This window comes from Eptesicus fuscus, chromosome 1, assembly GCF_027574615.1.
Source record: "Eptesicus fuscus isolate TK198812 chromosome 1, DD_ASM_mEF_20220401, whole genome shotgun sequence".
In the NCBI taxonomy this organism is placed as follows: domain Eukaryota; kingdom Metazoa; phylum Chordata; class Mammalia; order Chiroptera; family Vespertilionidae; genus Eptesicus; species Eptesicus fuscus.
The window spans coordinates 12,781,368-12,801,319 of record NC_072473.1 but is presented as its reverse complement, the minus strand read 5'-3'; positions in this window follow the sequence as shown (position 1 = coordinate 12,801,319).

Genomic DNA, 19,952 nt, shown 5'->3' with positions numbered 1-19,952 from the left:
CTCTGTGGAAAATCAATAAAATATATTTTAAAAAATAACAATAATAATAAAAATAAACAACATTTACATCTCAGGAATTTCCTTCCTGGTCAATCCCCTCCTCCCTTCTTTATGTAAATAGACTCATACAATAGGCACTCTAGTGTCTGGCTTATTTTGCTCAACAAAATATAGGGTGGAGCAAAAGTAGGTTTACAGTTATTTGTATGAAAAAAATAAAACACTTGCCCTAGCTCATTTGGCTCAGTGGATAGTGTCAGCCTGTGGACTGAAGGTTCCCAGGTTCGATTCTGGTCAAGGGCACATGCCTGGGTTCCGGGTTCAATACCCAGTGTGGGGCGTGCAGGAGGCAGCTGATCAACGATTCTCTCTCATCATTGATGTTTCTATCTCTCCCTTCCTCTCTGAAACCAATGAAAATATATTTTAAAAAATAAATAAAACAATTAATAAATAGCAATACAAGAATAAACTATGTTTCACATATTCGCAACTGTAAACCTACTTTTGTCAAACCCTGTATTTGAGAGCTGTAGTGTAGGAGAATTTGAGACCCCAAAATATGCCTTTTTTGGTATATTATTTTAAACTGGTTATTAAAAACAGACAAGAGAAGCTCTAAAAACCAATTAGAAGTTACCTGTTTGTAAGAGGTATTTACGTTTATAAAAGGAATCTTCATTTGCAAAGGTGTGGCCCTCTCTGTACCAGGAAGGGTAGGAGGAACACTTTATCACTTTATCAATAGGGAAGGCAAACACCTGAATCCTGCATAACACCTTATCCTTGTTTACTGTGCTTTTCTTGGTCACCTCCCCTACTGGCCTCCTCCCAAACCCCAATATCCTTTGTCTTCAGCTGGAGGTAATACTAAAGGTGGTGGCTTTAGCCATTTTGGAGATCTACTCCGTTTTCCTGAGTCTACAGGTTATTAAACTTTTTAAAAATCCTCACCCAAGGTATGTTTTTATTGATTTTTATAGAGAGAGGGAGGGAAAGAGAGAAACTTCAGTGTGAGAAAGAAATATTGATTGGTTGTCTCCCATACGTGCCCTGACTGGGGATTGAACCCAAAACCTGGGTGTGTGCCTTGCCAGGGAATGGAACCCAACAACTTTGGGTGCATGGGATGATGCTCCAACCAGGGCCCGTTTTTTTTGTTGTTGTTGCTGCTGTTGTTTTAAATCCCACAGGAACTACTGTTAAGCCCTGTCACTATAGGTCCTAAATTTGGCATTAGAAAAAAAAATATCATCCAGTATTTCATATTTATTCCTATTGTTAACGAAGAAAAAAAAAAAAAACACATTGAAACCTGTAAAGAATTTTTGTGAGTTTATTTGAGCCAAACTGTCGACATATGCCAGGAAGCAGAACCTCAATGAATTGAGATAATGCTCCGAAGAATGGCGGGTTACAGTGCAATCAAAGGAGGGACATAGGTGGGTTACATGAAACTCATTGGTGATGGATTAAGGAGGTGGGATAAAGCAAAGCGGTGGGAAACCTCTGGGATAGGGTGAAAAGTGAAATGATGGACATGTGCTTCTCTTACAGAGATGGATACAGGATACTTTAACGTAATTAACAGTTGACAATTAACTTGATAACAATAACAATGAGGGAATGTCCCGGTGCCATTTGTTGTGCCCTGAGGGGCCCGGGGTAAAAAGGAAGTTACAAGTTACCCAGACATCTCACAGACATCTCACAGATAAGTTATCTTAGAGGCAAAAAGGCAAATGGGCTCAGTAAAGAAGATCTAAGTTGATCTTTGTCAGGGAAAATATCGGCCTAGGACGTGACTACCCACTATAACCTGTTTGTAGTTAAATATTTAATTTTCAAACCATCTTTTGTGGTTATTTTAGGTCTCTGAGTTTGCAAGACTGCCACGCAGGCCTCCCCTGAGCTTGTCAGGTTAGCATGTGGCTCCTTTCGTCCACACTATTAGTGTCCATTTAAAATTCCTTTTTAAAGTTATGTAGCTTAGAGCAATTGAATCAGAATCTCAGCGTGGGACCCAAGCATTAGTATTTTTAAAGCTCCTTAAGTCATTCCACTGTGCAGCCAAGACAGAACCACTGAACTAGATGGTTTCTAATGGGAAGGAAAACGAATATTTATGGAGTGTTTTCCTGCATTTTCTTAATGTTCAAGCCTTTAAAGTTATTTGTTCTAACTTTTCTGGAAAAGCATCATCAATAAAAATACTAATACCGGTCCTGGCCGGATTGCTCAGTTCATTGGAGCATTGCCCATCTCTCTCTCTCTCTCTTTCTCTCTCTCTCTCTCTCTCTCTCTCTCTCTCTCTCTCCCTCTATCTCTCTCAAAAAAAAAAAATACTAATACCCAAATATCAAGGACATAATACTATCTTAAGAACAAGTATCCCAAATAGAAACACACCACCAAAGCATCCTCTACAGTAAAAATAAATGTAATACTACACCTATATTACAGATATTGCTACTAGTTTGCCTCCCTGTCCATACTTTTCCTAAAGTTTTAATATTTTAGCACCATAACTCTCTTATCTTGATAAACCTTATGATTCAGCTCCTCTGTGTGTATATGTGCTACTATAAATTGTTTTAAATTATTTTAGAAATAGCTGGTTGTCAATTATAAGAGTTTATATTTGAGCATCCTATGGCTTCACAGTTTTCCAGATACAGGTGTCCCAAAAGTCTTAGTGCAGTTTTAGGTTTTGATCATTTCAGAAGTATAAATGAAACATACTTACAAAAAAGTATCACCTGAATGTTTACTTCAATTGCTTCTACACTTACTCATTTTGTGAAGTTTGAATAATTTTACATTTCAAAATTTTTAGTTCACCTAACAGAGAATGGCAGACATTAACTGAAAAAAGGAAATTGAAATACGTTTACTGTTCAAAAAATTTTTAAGATCAAATAAGCATGAAGGAAATTGAAATAATTTTACTTTCAAATGATGTTTTGTGTACGTTTGCAGAATTTGTACTTCTGAAGTTATTAAAACCTAAAACTGCATTGACACTATTGGTGCACAATTGTATTTGAGCTGACCTTTGCTCTTATACACTGAGTGGCCAGATTATTATGATCTCTAAACGCATAATAATCTGGCCACTCAGTGTGTGTGTGTGTGTGTGTATGTGTGTGTATGTGTATGTATGTGTGTGTGTGTGTATGTGTGTGTATGTGTGTGTGTATACACATACACACACACACACACACACACACACACACACACACATATATATGTGTTAGAGGCCCGGTGCATGAATATAATATATATATTAGAGGCCTGGTGCATGAATTCGTGCATGGGTGGGGTCCGGCCAGCCTGGCCAGGGGGAGGGGACAGGGGCAGTTGGCCGGCCTGCCTGCTGGTCGAACTCCTGGTCGAGGGGACAATTTGCATATTAGCCTTTCATTATATAGGATATACACCAGTGGCCAGATTATTATGTGTTCAGAGATCATAATAATCTAGCCACTCAGTGTATAACTCCCTGGGAGAAGAATATTAAGAATGGAAATGTCTTCTCTTTTGTTAGCCTGAAGCCTTGTCTGGACCACTTGCTGGGACAAGTACCAGCTGCTGTGTAGCTATCTGATTACCCAAAATATGAAGTAAATAAGTTGATTGTGTTTTTCTGTTCCAAACCTAAAAATTTGCTTATTCAACTGACTTGGTGTTCTCATCAGGGACCCAGCAGTCAAAACAAAACATTGAACTGAATCCTGCTGGTTTTTGGAATTTATCAGTAGTGGAAGCCAGCTGGTGGCAGCAGAAGAGACAAGATAGAGGATGCAAGATGGCAGTAAAAAAAATGCCTAAATTCCAGAAGATAAAGGTATTCTTCCTTAGAATAAATTTGTGACCTAATTACAAATCATTTCAGGTTTCTGTCAAGTAACTTTTAAGTAAAGGGCACATAACCAAGCTTTTATTCATATTATTTTGTTTAATATTTTTTAGAGGGCACCAAATATACATTTTGGCTGAATACAAAATAGTTGCATGTTAAAATCAATATTTGCATGAAGCAGACTATCACCATCTATATATAGAAAACTCTAATATGTAAATAGACCAAATGGTGGAACAACTAAACAACCGGGCACTATGACGTGAGCTGACCACCAGGGGCGTGTATGGAACATGGCAGGCAGCGGCAGCAGGCGGCAGAGCGCAGAATATGGTGGGCGTCGACCGTGGCGGAATGGTGGAGCAGGTAAGCGGGGGTGCCAGACCAAGGTGGGGCACTGGGCACTGTCATCAGGGCAAGCCTCTGGTGGTTACTGAAAATTCTTTGCTCCTGGCACCGGTCCCGATTGCTCAGCACTGTCAGTGGGTGCAAGTGGCAGCTGCTGGCCCCAATCGCCCCTGAGGGCTTCTCTACCTCCCCCTGTTCCTGAAGGGTGATCAAGGCAGCAGCCACTGCTCACACCTGCTGACGGCACCTGCCCCACTTGCATCTGCTGATGGCGCTAGCCCAAATCGCTCTGTACCGTCAGCAGGTGTGAGCGGGGCCAGCGCCGTCAGTGCGTGGGAGCGGCGGCAGTGGGAGCGGGGCTGCCGGCAGACAGGGGACATGGGGCCATAGCACGAGGTGCTCGGCAGGTGCGTGGAGGATGGGCCGAGACCCGCCCCTGTGCCTATGGCAGCCTCGCAGCCCACAGTTCTTTTCAAGGTGCACAAATTCGTGCACTGGGCCCCTCGTCTTAATAATAAAAACCCAGGATTGTAACAACTGCTCATGACCAAATGCTGACCATACGGAAGTCAGCACTGGGTAGCCCAGCTGCAGCCTGGCGACCCAGCACTGACTGCCAAGGTGGCTGAGACCCAGAAAGTGAGTCAGGGTCTGATCTGCAGCCTCAGTGGAAGCTGTTGATCAGTGTACTTACCTTTCTCTTTCCCTCTTTCTTTCTGATCTTCGCCAGCAGCCAGACCCAGAGATGGGCCTGGAGATGCTGACTGGCATAGAAACTGACCAATCAGAACCAAAGGTGGGTGCTGTGGGGAGCCAATGACTGCCTAGGAGGCGGAGCTTCTGATGCTGACTGGCATAGGAACTGACCAATGTGAACCAAATCTGGGTGCTGTGGGGAGCCAATGGCTGCCTAGGAGGTGGAGCTTTTGACGCTGACTGGCATAGGAACTGACCAATCAGAACCAAATGTGGGTGCTGTGGGGAGCCAATGGCTGCCTAGGAGGCGGAGCTTTTGACACTGGCATAGGAACCAACCAATCAGAACCAAATTGGCCAGCAGAGGAGGGCAGTTGGAGGCGACATCAGGCCTGCAGGGGAGGGCTGTTGGGGGCGAGATTATGCCAGCAGAGGGGGACAGTTGGGACCAACCAGGCCAGCAGGAGAGGGCAGTTAGGGGTGATCAGGCTGGCAGGGAGGTGAGCAGTTAGGAGCCAGTGGTCCCAGATTGTGAGAGGGATGTCTGACTGCCGGTTTAGGCCCAATCCCTGGGATCGGGCCTAAAATGGCAGTCGGACATCCTGTAAGGGGTCCCCAATTGGAGAGGGTGCAAGCTGAGTTGAGGGAACCCTCCCTCCATGCATGAATTTCATGCACTGGGCCTCTAGTATATATATAAAAGGCTAATATGCAATGTGTCCCCTTGGGAGTTTGACCAGGAGTTTGATCACTCGCTGACATGTGCTGACCATCAGGGGGCGGCGCAGAATGAAGGAAGGCCCCAGCCAGCAGCCAGCAGCTGGAAAAGAAGGCCCTTGCTGGAGCCACAAGACCCCAATAGGCCCTGATCGCTGGCCAGGCCTAGTGACCCCACCCATTTATGAATTTTGTGCACTGGGCCTCTAGTGGAACTATAAGGAATTCTCTTGTTAAAGCCGCCTCATAAAGTCTAGTATTTTAAAGGTTGATAAGTGGGAATAAAATTTTGATACCTTGTTTTGCTCTGACACTTAAATCTTAACCTTTACATTCATTAATGTATCTAAATTGAAGATGAGTTTATCAAGGATGCTGTTGGACAGGATTTTGGCATTTTTCCTGCTTATGAAATTTTTAGGTGATGACCTGACTTTCTGCCATTAATTAACCCTTGTAAGATGTGAAGAATTCCCTAGTGAGACTTTTTCTTATAAAGCTTACAGCTTAAGTGGAAGTAAATAATAAAAAATTAAATATAGTTCTTTATTTTAGAGTTTGTTGCAGCAGCATAACTTAAGAAAAGGCAAGCAGTGCAGATTCTTAATAATTGGCTTTTTATATAAACTTACTAGTTTTAAAAATCATAATTATTGCACCATTTTACTCTTCAGTAAGGGGCACACATTTGCTATTCAAGTGATGTATTTATATTTAGAAATCAAGCAAAAAAATTCAGCCTAAGTTACTTGAGTATATGAAAATATTTTCAATACATTAAAATGACATACTTTATTCATATTATTGACATTGTTTCATTAATTATATATATTTTTTAAAATTGATTTTTCACAGAGAGGAAGGGAGAGGGATAGAGAGCTAGAAACATCAATGAGAGAGAGACATTGACCAGCTGCCTCCTGCACATCCCCCAAGGGGGATTGTACCCGCAGCCAATGTACATGCCCTTGACCGGAATCGAACCTGGGACCTTCCAGTCCGCAGACCGACGCTCTATCCACTGAGCCAAACCGGTTTCGGCTAATTATATATCTTGATACCTACTGCATCATATGTTCACTAGTTGTGCAAATTTTCAGGGACTTCAGAAATGATGTTGAAGTAGGCATTTGGCCGTGTGAAGGAGAAAACATAATTTCCCCTCTATCTTTTTAGGTTCTTGGCTGAGACGTCATTGTGATAAAAAGACAGAGGAGAACAAACAAAAAATTAATAAAATTTATACTTCCTGTGTACCTGGGAGACACCCTGGAAGACGGAGTAATTCTCCTGATGGCCTAAGCCACTACCTTAAATACCATCTCCAGCTAAAGACAAAAGATGCTGGGATTGGGGAGGAGTGAGGGAAGCCAGTTATTGAGGTTACTAAGAAAAGCACAGTAAATAACAGTAAGGCTGTTACGCAGATTTAAGTCATTGCCTTGTGCATTGTTAAGAGTTTCTAGAGATTTATAGTCATCCTCTTCCTGGTACAGAGAGGAAAACACCCTTACAAAATGGAGATTTCCTTTATAAATATAAACATTTCTTACAAACGGGTAACTTTTACTCAGTTTTCAGAGCTTTGCCTGTGTTTGCTGTTTCTTAAAAATGACCAACTTAAAATAATCCTTATGCCAAAGAGGCATATTTTGGGTTGACATATTTTGCTCCCCTTTGGCCACTTTGACTCCAAAGGCAAGGCTCAGGGATAAACTGAAATCCAAAATTCCAAATCCAAATCCCAAATTCCAAGGTCTAAACTAAACTTCAGTGCATCTGTTATTTAACTCAGTAGGCTCTAAAATTAATCTTTTAACACTTGTCTGAAAATATCTTGATTTGCTTCTTATTTGTAGACTAGAGGCCCGGTGCATGAAAATTCATGCACTCGAGAGGGGGTCCCTCTTTTAGTTTATTATTTCTTACTTTAGTTGTGTCCAGTCTACTATTTTGAACAATGGATTGATTTTTCTAATTTCAATTATTTTATTTTCCATTTCTAGAAATTATATTTGTGCTTGTTACAAATCTGTTTCACTATTTTTTTAACTCTGTTGTTTCTTAGTCATATTGTAATTGTACAGAATAAACATGCTTATTATATACATACTAGAGGCCCAGTGCACAGATTCATGCACTGGTGGGGTCCCTTGGCCTGGCCTGCACCCTCTCGCAATCCAGGACCCCTCGGGGGATGTGGGAGAGCCAGTTTCAGCCCTATCCCACAGGCCAGGCCGAGGGACCCCACCAGTGCACAAATCGGTGCACTGGGCCTCTAGTATGCATATAAGATCTTTGGTTAATCTCTGTCTGCACTCCCCTCTCCCCCCCTTCCCTCTGAGATTCATCAGTCTGTTCCATGTTTCCATGCCTGTGTGGTGAGCGTCTGCCCCCGGGTGGTCAGTGTGTGTCATAGCTACTGGTTGAATGGTGGAATGGTTGAATGGTCGCTTAGGCTTTTATATATATAGATTATGTATCTGAAAATTCCAGCATCTGTAGTATCAGCAAGTCTGATCCTTTGTTTCTGCTAATTGTCTCTCATGGTGACGTGCATTTTTTCTTTTTTATTACATATTCATGTTTGTTGGAACTCTATCTGATAGAAGTACTTAATGCCTAAGCTTAAGGTGAGTTTCTCCAGAGAGGATTGGCATTTAGTTTTTCCAAGTACCTAAGGGCCTCACTGACCTGGGGTCACTTAAATCAGAATCATTAATGTTGGGTATTTTAGGTCACAATTTTAGGTTCTGGATTAAAAGTGTAGTGTCCAGTTGTGGTAGGCTGCTTCTGAAATGGCTTGCAGTGATCCCTGCCTCTTGGTAATCATGCCTTGTTTAATCCCCTCCCTTTGTGTGGGGACTGGATCTAGTGACATGCTTTTAACAAATTGAATATAGCAAAAAAGATGGGATGCCTCTTCCATAATTAAATTATAAAAGTCTCTCTCTCTCTCTCTCTCTCTCTCTCTCTCTCTCTCTCTCTCTCTCCCCTCACTTGCTTGCTCTAATGAAGCAAGCTATTATGTTGTGAGCTGCCCTGTCTAGAGGCCCGTGTGGCAAGGAACCAATAGTAGCCTTTGACCAAGAGCCAATGAGGAACTGAGGCCCTTAGACCAATAGCGTGAAGAAACTGAATCCTACCCACAACCACATGAATGAGCTTGGAAGCAGATCCTTTTCCAACTTGAGCCTTGAGATGAGTACTCCCCTAGATGACAACTTGACCACTACCTTGTGAGAGACCCTGAACCAGAGGACCCAGTTAGCTGTCTGTGCCCAGGTTCCTGACCCACAGAAACAGTGAGGTCATAAATGTTGGGGTAATTTGTTATTCAGTAGTAGAAAACTAATATACCAACCATGAGTGGTAACAGTCCCATTCTATTCTGTACAGGTTGAGTCAAATTTGTGTTACTATTTCCCTTTATGGTTGTCACTCTTTAAGAGGATATTGGGACAAGCCAGAAAATACCCAAAGGAAGATTATTGGGAATGTGGTAAGAGGTAAAAAAAATATGTAATATGAGGAATAGGTAAATGAATTATGTGTGTTCTACTTGAAAAATTGATCTATGGTGATTTTTCAATTTTAAAAAAAAAGATGATGGAAAAGAAGTCTGTTCTAATAGCAATAGAAATTACCAAGACTTACAGGCTTTAAACCAACTAGAGGCAAATTCATAATCAGAACATTTCATGGAAGACATTTTTTTCACCTTAATCTATGAGTATAGCCAAAGCCAAGAGAGGCAAGTTTTGTGAAGGTCACACTCTGGGGGTGTTTGGTCTGTTTTAGTTAAACGTTTAGTTTTCAAGTCTCTGGGCTTTGTCTTCTGTTCCTACTGAGGCCTATTAAAATAGGAAAGGCCAGCAGATGACATAGGGGCAGTACCAGCTGGAGAGCTCACTCACCTCTCTGGATTTATGTTTTCTCATACTGCATTTTTATTTTATTTTAAAATATTTTTATTGATTTCAGAGGGGAAGGGAGAAAGAGAGAGATAGAAACATCAATGATGAGAGAGAATCATTGATCGGCTGCATCCTGCACGCCCCACACTGGGGATGGAGCCCGCAACCCAGGCATGTGCCCTGACTGCGAATTGAACCGTCATCCCCTGGTTCAGTGGTCGGCAAACTCATTAGTCAACGGAGCCAAATATCAACAGTACAAAGATTGAAATTTCTTTTGAGAGCCGAATTTTTTAAACTTCAACTTCTTCTAACGCCACTTCTTCAAAATAGACTCGCCCAAGGGGCCAAAGAGCCGCATGTGGCTCGCGAGCCGCAGTTTGCCGACCACTGTCCTGGTTCATAGGTCAACACTCAACCACTGAGCCATGCTTGCCGGGCTCATCCTGAATTTTTAAAAACTCTTGATATTCCCCTTACTTTGTACTACCTCAAATATGTATTTATAAAATTTTAAAAATACTTTATCCATTATTTTGTGTATTTTTGTCTAGAAATCCCCCCCAGGATGTGTAATATACCATACTGCTTGAAATGGAAGTCTCTATAGACCTATTTTTTTAAACTGTGGAAATTATAGGTAACATAAAAATTACCATTTTAAAGTATACAACTCAGTGGTATTAAGTACATTCCCAGTGGTGTGTAACCATCACCACTATTTCCAGAACCTTTTCATCATCCCACACAGAAACTCTGAATCCATTAAATAATAACTTCCTATTCTCCCTTGCTCCCAGACTCTGGTAACCTCCATGGGCCTCTTCTAAAAGGATGTTACCGTAGATCTTTTTTAAAAATATATATTTTATTGATTTTTTACAGAGAGGAAGGGAGAGGGATAGAGAGCTAGAAACATCGATGAGAGAGAAACATCGACCAGCTGCCTCCTGCACACCCCCTACCGGGGATGTGCCTGCAACCAAGGTACATGCCCTTGACCGGAATCGAACCTGGGACCTTTCAGTCCGCAGACTGACGCTCTATCCACCGAGCCAAACCGGTTTTGGCTAGATCTTTGAGAGTATATCTGCTGAACCCCAAATATTTTCAGATCTCAGGTTGAGAAAAATGGTCAAAGACTATAAATTTAACACTGGGGACTTACTTCAGGGAAGTGCTATTGATTACCTCTGTGCTCTGTGCCCATGACCAGTTCCTTTTAAAGTTGACATGAGCTGCCAATATTCATATTTTAGGAAACTGCAATTTGGCTCTTCTACCATTCTCTAGAAGCTATGCTGCTTCCCAATTTTATTTTTACCATCTTCAGCAAAAAAACATGCTGCATGGAATTCCTGGTATAGGCTAGTAGATATTGCTAAGAAGAGAAACACAAAAGTTTATTGCATTCTAGGTGAGGAGTCAGTTCTTTGTGCTGGTACTCACTGTCATTAAAAAGAAGTAACTACTCAGTGTCATCTTTTCCCTAGGAATGTTCAATTAACTTCATAACTGAGGGGGAGTTGAGAGGACAAGATACATTACTGTCTGACCATTCTATGTGTCTCTCCCTGAAACTCTAATAATGAGAATTTTGTGCAAGGATTTTCATCCCTTTAATTTTAGTCACCTTTAATGCTCTTTGAGGTGCATAAGCAGAGATTAGGCATTCTTTTAAATGGTTTTTGTTGTTAAACTCTGCTTCAGTATAAGGGATTCTGTGCATAGACTGAGTACATGAAACCTTGGAAATTATCAGGGACACAGGAGATCTGAGGTTTTGGATTTGTGCAGATCCAGTTTAGCTGTTGAAGGAAACACATATTTAAGAAGCATTGAAGATCACTGTGCTTTTGAAGGTAAAACTTGATTTTGCAAAGAGAGTGGCTCTTAAAAGATGGATGGTTCAATAGCGACTGTATAAAGTTGGCAAAACTGTCAGAAGCCTGGGTGAATGCATCTTCTGTTAGACTCAAGAGTGTATACATAGGCATTAAACTGGTATTAGGATCCCTCAGAGGCCTTGTTAAAACATAGCTCGCTAGTCCCAACCCAAGCTTTTCTGAGTCAGCATGTCTGGGACTTGGGGGACAGAGAATCTGCATTTCTTTTAAAAAAATACATTTTATTGATTTTTTACAGAGAGGAAGGGAGAAGGAGAGGGATAGAGAGTTAGAAACATGGATGAGAGAGAAACATCAATTCAGCTGCCTCCTGCACACCCCCTACCGGGGATGTGCCCGCAACCAAAGTACATGCCCTTGACCGGAATCGAACCTGGGACCCTTCAGTCCACAAGCCGACACTCTATCCACTGAGCCAAACCAGTCAGGGCGAGAATCTGCATTTCTAACCAGTTTCCAGGTGATGCCCATACTGCTCATCCTGAGACTACCCTGTGCCATGAGAGCCACTGAGGTCCCTTACTGCAATGTCCCAGGGAGAGGCAGTGGTGAAAGAGGGAAAGGTATTTGGATTTGGAATGTATTTGGAGGGGTTCTAGCCAATAAAATTTGGTATTAATCATTATAATTCTAGAATGTTCCTTAAGTAAGCTTCTTGCTTGTGTGCTTTTGCTTTTTAGTTTTTTAAATGTGTCATGCAGTTTTGTGGTTAAAAATAGACTCTAGAGTTAGATGGCCTGGGTTCAAATTGCAATTTTACTACCTATCTTTCAAATTCATTTCTCATTTGTAAAATGTGGGATCAGGGGCTTCTTGCAAGGAATAAATGAGTTACCTCATATAAAATACTTATGCCCTAGCCGGTTTGGCTCAGTGAATAGAGCGTCAGCCTGTGGACCGAAGAGTCCTGGGTTCGATTCCAGTCAAGGACACATACCTTGGTTGCAGGCTCCTCTCTGACCTGGGCCCTGGTGGGGGTGTGTGCAGGAGGCAACCAATCCATGTGTCTCTCTCACATCAATATTTCTCTCTGTCTTTCCCTCCCTCTTCCACTCTCTGAAAATCAATGGAAAAATATCCTTGGGTAAGGAATAAAAATAAATAAATAAGTAAATAAATAAAACACTTACCATGGTTCATGAAATATGGATTTCTGATTGGTTCAATTTGGGACAAGTGCACACTGTTTAGATATGATAACGAGGATTGTCAAAATAAAATAACTAAGAAGAAAATTCTGCATTTATTTTCTAATATTTTTGATAACCCCAAATTTTAATTTTTAAATTTCAATTTTTATTACTTTTACACAAAACAAATTGTGTCAACAATAATTCTGACTGTGACTTGAAAAATATAGTTTGTACCTTCTATACAAATTCTGTACAATAGGCTGTATAATATTCACAATGAACATTTTATCCATTTGGATTTCATGGGTTTTGGAGAGAATTACAAACTAGATAGCAGCTGAACTTGGTACTTGAAAGTTTTCATCTACTTAATTTAGTTATCTTATCAGTGACATAATTATAAATTGCTAAATTATTATCCAGTCAGCTAAAAAGCTGCCAAAGGTCAAAATCTCTGATACTGGTTTTCAGCATATTGCCAGGCCAAAGCAAATGATGCAAAAGTTTTAAAACGTTTTCAGAGCCCAGCAAAACTGTGGCCAAGGGAACTTTTCATGCAGGAAACATGATGCAAACAGATTTTTTTCTTACACACTCAGAAAATGGAATTGTCTGCTATATAATAATACATAATTCCAACAAACTTTTCTGCATTCAATTAGCAATAAAAAGAACTAACCATCAAAATGCAATCATCTGTAGCAAAAGCATTTTATCTTTATAGAATGCCAATAAAGATTTCACTTCTTTTTAAAACTAGGCAAAGATTAATTTCCTGCAAAATATAAAGTCTCCTTGCATGATATGACGATCCAGGCTTTTTATTTTCTGTTCCAGTGGATAAGTGGATACACATACATCAGCATCACTTGTTGGGGGGGCGAGGTGGGGGGTATCTTCAAAATAACCCTGGTCCCTGCCCTCGGCTGCATGCAAGGCTGAGGTTATCTGAGGCTGGAATGTAGACATGCCCATGTTTATATGCTCCCTAGGCTTTGTTAGGACTTCTGTTCAGGCCATATAGCAGTGTGGATAACCTGAAGGTCCTTCTGCTATAGAACACCTCAAAGTGCTGGATAAAATAAGGCGAGCATTGTTTAAACCCAATAATTAGGATAGAAAGGGAAATACATCAGGGCCAACATCAGAGCAGCACCTACTGTTCCACATGGTAAGCAGTTGATAAAACATTGTTTCCCCTGGAGGAGGAAGAGAGTACTCCAATCTTTGTAACCAAGTACTCCTATCTCTGGGCTTGGGTTTTAACTGCTTTGGGGGGTCCGGAGAAAAGGCTCTGGGTACAGCGAAGATGGGGAATTGGAACTAAGAATCTTGTATAAACTTGGGACCCTGATTGGGCTACAATGGAGTAGAAAGCAAAGCCATCCAACCAGCTGAGGTAAAACAAAACAAAACAAAACAAAACAAAACAAAACAAAACAAAACAAAACAATATATATCTATATATCCATTGGAATGAATAACCACCACTTTTCCTCAGGCGGTTTTCAGTCTGAATTTACATTGCCTAGGTAGTCTGGCAGTCCCGACCTGATAAATTAGTGTAAGAAATGGTCCCAGGCTGGGACACTTGCCAGGCTCCTGGCAACAGTAACTGCAGGATTCTCTTGAGGAACACACTCTCAAACCTGTGGTTGCAGCGGGCAGTGGGGGTAACTTAAATAGAACCCAGGTGCTCCTGAAGGGCAGAGTGGCTGAAGACAGGGTAGAATGCCAGACTGCGAGCAATCACCCTGCTCCCTGCAGACCCTCATAGCTGATGGAGATTGCCTTCTCCAAGTGCTGCTTCTCTCTGTAGTTCAAAGTGCCTGACCCAAGAATTTGCTCAGTGGGAGGTAGTCAACAGGTGACTCTTTCACCATCCTGTCCTTAGCACATGATATAGTTGGTGCCTTGCATGAGGACTTGCATATGGGGAGTACTTTTCACTGCTTCCCTTGAACTTTGGAATTGACCTAGATTATGGGCTGGCCTTCAGCCATTACCTATAGATATCATGAGGCCAAGTAGCCTGTACCTCCAGGGGACTATGAGTTCATAGACCAAAAGAACGAGGCAGCTGAGAAGACAGATACCTCAAAAGAAAAATGGAAACCATGTGCCAATTGCAGTAGAAATACTAACAAACCATTCAACCAAGGATCCTATATAATAAAAGCCTAATATGCAAATAGACCAAAAGGCGGAACAACCAGGGCCAGATGCTCAATGCAGGAGCTGCTCCCAGCCCACAGGCCCCAGGCCAGCCAAGGTGGGTGCCAGCCAAGGTGGGTGCCCCCAATCACCCTGCCGGTCACCCCACAGATCAGCCCTGATCGCTGGCCAGGCCTAGGAACCCTACCTGTGCATGGATCTCGTGCACCGGGCCTCTAGTTTTAAATAAAAAGGGAAGGACTTCCCCTTTTAGTTAGGAAATAGAAAGTTGGAAGACTGTCCTTCTCACCCTCGCAGTTGATTCTGAAGTAACTGCCCATTGAAAACTATTTCAATAACTGGGATACCAGTAAATGTGTGGGTAAATGGCCACAGGCTAAGTGTGACAAGAATGGTGATTTACGGTGATGTTTTTTACATGCTTGTGCTTACATTTTATTCAGTGCTGTGTAATATTTTGAAAAGCTGCTTAGCTGATTCGGGGTTAGATGGAGGAGATGTAAAGGTGAATACACCACTGGCAAAATGATTTATTACTTTGCAGTTCATTGGAAGACCAAAGATTGTTCACACAGACAGTTGTGAAATTTTCCCCAATTAGAATCAGTGTGCCAGCATTGTAGTACTACAACCAGCTTTGTGAGAAGAGCCAATCAAATTTTAATTTCTTTAGCACTACTTCACTTGTTGATTTTTTTTGTTACAAATTGCATGTTTATTCAACCTTTTGCATTGAAACATTCCACATGGGACAGCCTCATGACCCTGATGCAGGGAATCGCCTGCAGAGGCTTTGTGGAGACCCAAGTGTCAATCAGAAACAAGGATTGGCCAACATTGGAGCCCTGGATAAAAGCTAGGAGAGCTAGGTAAACCTATCTAGCCACTGTCCTAGAGAAAGGGTCCCCTATTTGTCTCAAGGGCCTAATACTCAAAATGCCTGACACTTCATACCCTGATATTATGTCAGGCTAAGAAAACTTGATTCCCTTTCAACGTCTACACTCTCTTTCTTTGCTCTAACTTGATATACTCAAGCCACCTTCAAGTCACTTTCTGATAACTAGACATTCCATATAGCTTGTTTAAAGTGAAACATGTATTGGTTAGGCAGATAAGATATAATAGTTCTATTTCTCAATTAAAATCAATCATGAAGCTTATTGGTGTTTAATATTTACTCTTTTGTGGGTTAGTGGGAATCAGGATTTCTGAGATAAAACTCACTGACGGTAAAAACTGAGGGGCAGACTTAGACCAGGACGAATCTATTAAGGTAAAGGCCATTAAGGTAGTGGCCATCCTGCTGGCCTTTCTTGGCTGTGTACCTTCTTTCCCACATCTCCAGTGCTTGTGGTGAATATTCCAATCCCCATTGATGGAACACGTAAAACCAAAAGAAGAAGAATGAGGAAGCTTGTGTTGGCAGTGTGGTTTGTTATCCCATTACTCTATTTAATATCTGTTCTCATAAGTCAACAGCAACCTGCTGGTTGCCCAATGTAATAGCTTCCTCGTCTTTATCCTATGCTCGCTTTTGTGACTTGAAACTACTGGCCATCATCTCAGTTCATGGGAATCTGAGGCAGTCCAAACCAGAAAGAGATAGAAGTGTGAATCTGAGCCGAAGTTAAAAAAAATTTCAGCACAAAAACCAAATGTTTATTAGGCATTTACTAATTATGGGTGCTAGGCATTTTCTTTTAGGTACCTGAGATATGTCAGTGAATAACACAGAAACGCCTGTCCACAGGAGTGAACATACATGTCTGCAGGAACCCTAGAACCCTATTCTCCTTTATGTTCCTGTAGGTTTTACTTTCACTTTTATTACAGTACTTCTAACGTATTATTGCAATTATTTGTTTACATGTCTGTCTTTCCTTCCTGGACTGTGGGCTTTGGGATGGCAGGGATGTCCTATCTTATTATTCTGACACATGGCAAACATTCAATAAAAGGCAACAGAAGGTACCTGAGATATGTCAGTGAATAACAGAATGAACAAATGAAGCTGGACTGCTAAACAGGCCATTGAGTTCTATGTCTTAGAGAGATTGTGTTATTTGGTCTTAGAGAAAAATAGGTTTTATATTAAAACAAAAACTCTACAAAATAAGAACACTGTACTAAAGAACTAAACAGGAATCAGTGCTTCTTTCTGTCCTCTACCACTGACATTCTAGACAAGGCCACCATTATTTCTCTCTGGGTTAACAAACTATTTCTCAGTTGTTCTCTGCACCATCTCCAACTGGTCTTCTTTTCCTCAATCTGTTTTCCATAATGGAGCCAGGGAGCATTCTAACCTACAACTATGACCACGTCACTTCTGTGGAAGAAAAGGGGCCACATGCTAACCCAACAAGCTCAGGGAAGGCCTGTGTGGTGGCCTTGCAAACTCAGAAACCTAAAGTAACCACAGAGGAAGGTCTAAAGGTAAAACTTTTTAACTAAAAGCAGTTTATGGCAGGAAGTCATGTCCTAGGCTAGAATCTTAATAGGCAAAGTTCTATCTTTACCTTAACTGAGCCTGTCTATTGTCTTTTGCATCTAAGATAACATACCTTTGGAATGTCAGGGTTACTTCCCTTTTTCCAGACCCCTTAGGGCACAACTATTGCACCAGAGCAGAGACTATAAATCTCCTCATTGTTATTTTTATGATGTTAATTCTTGATTATAACTAACCTGTACCCTCCTTTGTAAAAGAAGTATATACCTATCATTTTACTTGTTATCCAATCCCAGAGGTCCCCCTCCTTTTTGCTTTCTCCTGCTTCCCTAATTTATCACCAATGAATTTCATGTAACCCACTTATGTCTTCTAATTGTAATGTCTAAAATAAGGTGCAAAACTGCCATTCTCTGGAGCATTATCTCAATCCATTGAGATTTTGCTTCTGAGCAATTGTTGACAGTTTGGCTCAAATAAACTCACAAAAATTCTTCACAGGTTTGAGTGTTTCTTATGTTGACACTCCCCTGTGGAAAATTTTGCCATCGGTTTGTGTTTTAGGGTGTTGTTGCTGTAAAGCAGCCCACAAATCTCAGTGGTTTACCAAAATAAATATTTATTTTCATCCTCTTAGGTCTGTGGGTTGGTGGCAGCTTAGCTCACTGAGCCTGGCGTAGGCTCCCAGGCTTCTGGTTGGGTTTAGATGTAGTTCATGGACTAGACCTAGGGCCTAGACTGAAGGAGCAACTGCTACCTGAAGCATATCCTTTCCATAGATGATTCCTGGGGTATAGGAGGACAAGGCATAGTGTCTGATGGCCTTTTCTGCTAACACTAGAGGCCCAGTGCACACATTTGTGCACTGGTGGGGTCCCTCGGCCCTGCCTGTGCCCTCTCGCAATCTAGGACCCCTCGGGGGATGTTGGAGAGCCGATTTCAGCCCGATCCCCGCAGGCCAGGCTGAGGGACCCCACCGGTGCACGAATCTGTGCACCAGGCCTCTAGTATGCATATAAGATCTTTGGTTAATCTTTTCCCGCCCTCCCCTCTCCCCACTTCCCTCTGAGATTCATCAGTCTGTTCCATGTTTCCATGCCTATGGTTTCCACTCCTGCATTGAGCATCTGCCCCCTGGTGGTCAGTGCATGTCATAGCTACCAGTCAGACGGTCGCTTAGGCTTTTATATATATAGATTCCATTGGCCAAAGCAAGTCACATTGCCAAACCCAGGGTCAAGGAATAGGGTTGTACACTCTGCACACCATGAAGCCAGGATCAGTTCCATAATATGAGGGGAGTGAAGAATTGGGAACAATTCAGTCAACCCCACTTTTCCTAGACTTTAGGGTCAAGTCCAAACTCTTCACAATATGTTTTTTTTTCTTACTTTCCTCATCTTGCAATTTCTTTGCCTCACTCACCGCATTCTCCTTACTCTATTCTACTGCTCACTTTTCAGGTCCAATGACAGGGCATGCCATCTCTTATGTTTACGCCTTCATCCGTGCTGTTGTCTTCTGACAGTCTCCCCTCTCCCTTCTCCACCTTTACTTCCTACTTCAACTCACCCCAGGGTATTTACTTCTCCCAGCCATTAGTGTAAATGTCACCCGCTGTACAACTGAATTAGTTGCTCCTTCTCTGCATTACCAAAGCTCCAGTACTTGATTTTATCAGAGCCTTTAGCACAAGGTGTTTTTTTTTTCTTATTTAATTGACTGTCTCCCTTCATGAGGTTGGAAACTGTGACTCTATTTTGCCATCCTGTCCCTAGCAACCAATATAGTTAGTGCCTTGCTTATAGGAACTACTGATTTTGTTTTTATTTAGTGAATGTATGTATGAGAGAGAACAAACAAGTAAGAAGAATACAATTTGATTTGAGGGTCTACTCAAAGTAGTTTATTTTGAAATGCTTAGTATATAGACATATCTAAAAGACACATGGCAATGAAATACATATGTGTGTAGCCTTTGCATTTCTTAAACTCCTCTCTGTTATTGATTTTCATTATACAAATCTCCCTTTGTTAGACTTTTGTCATGCACATACAACATTACATGACAGCTTACAGGTGATCCTAGTAGTTTGCAGAGAAGACATTACCCTGTGGCTATAATGAAAACACAGAACTGGGCTGATAATGTTTGCAGCAATCCAAAGGATGCAGCCAGAATAATGATCAGCTCTTGGGGCTGATTGGATGCCAAAGGACAAAGGCATGCCCCTCCTTCCCCCAGGAGTCTTAGGATCTGCCTTTGTAAGATACACTACTCCAAATTATTTCTTTATAGCAAGAAGACTAATTCTTAATGAATGCATTTCTGAGTGAAGAGACCCAGATGTTGCATGCTAATTTTCTTTTTTTAGAGCATGTCAATTTATGCAATTCTGGCTTGAGGCCTAGGAGAGTCAATCAGTCACACCTGACTATCAGTTCTGCATGCAAACAAGAACAATAATGTTTTGTCTCTGGAATTTGAGGAAGGAAATGTCATTCCAGACAGGAACCATTCCTGGTCTCCAGTAAAGGGCAGACAAGAAGGCTGATTAAGGATTTGAAAGTGATAGGCTAGTGGGTGGTGTGGGGCAGGAGGGTGGCAGGTGTGCATAGGTGGGATGGGAAAAGTCATGGAAGAGACCCAAATCTTTCAGGGTCCCAGCATATGGATATGTTGACTTTGAGAGATAATTGCCAGCTGAGGCCCATGTTCTTGTAACTCATTACGATTTCTGG